This window comes from Myotis brandtii, unplaced genomic scaffold (assembly GCF_000412655.1).
Source record: "Myotis brandtii unplaced genomic scaffold, ASM41265v1 scaffold357, whole genome shotgun sequence".
NCBI classification, from domain to species: Eukaryota; Metazoa; Chordata; class Mammalia; order Chiroptera; family Vespertilionidae; genus Myotis; species Myotis brandtii.
In genome coordinates, this window is record NW_005363729.1 from 890900 (window position 1) to 891586 (window position 687).

The window sequence follows — 687 nt, forward strand, 5'->3', positions numbered from 1 at the left end:
CTGCTGCAGTGGATGCTTCACCTTCAGCACCGACTCCACCCCCACTGTGCCACCAGCAGCCAGCCTTGGGGAGGACCAGGTTTCAGCCCAGCCAGGAGCCCACCCCCCTCATCTGCCAGGGAAACAGCTCATCCAACTTGAGGGGATGGAACCTAAGGCCTGACCTCAAGCCCACCAGTTCCTTCTAGAGTCACAAACACGCTGGGCAGCAGGAAAGGGACCCGGGGACGCCTGTGACTTGGGGGAGGGCCGGGGCAGCGCAGTCCTAACCCTGCACCCGACTCCCCACCCCACCAGCTGGGAGGACTGTGGGACTGGAAGGGGGCGCTGGGAGTGTCCCTTCTGGGAGATCTGACCAGGGCCTGCCCTGCCCGGACCCCAGCCTCTGTGGCAGGCTTCCGGCTCCTTCCTAAGACCTCCGCTGTGCCCTCTCCCACCCCCTCATCCAGGGCTGAGGGAACAGGAAGAAGAGCAGGCCATTCAAACAGACATGTATCTGCCTTTGGAAGACCTGCCAGCTGGTCTTTATTTTACTTCTGGAGCTGACCGCCTTCCTGTGGATGCTCTCTTGGGGGCTTGTGCTAAACCCGCCGGACTGTCCCGGACACACGAGGCCAGGGGGGGGGTGCCCCGAGATCACCCCCGAGGTCAGGGGGGTGTGCCCCGAGGTGAGGGGGGTGTGCCTCG

General features: G+C 64.0%; 1 protein-coding gene across 1 annotated transcript in view; it reads right to left on the reverse strand.

The window, feature by feature from the left end:
• The window catches only part of CACFD1 (calcium channel flower domain containing 1), a 9407-nt gene that overhangs the window by 7988 nt on the left and 732 nt on the right, over nt 1-687 (reverse strand). The window lies entirely within an intron of this gene.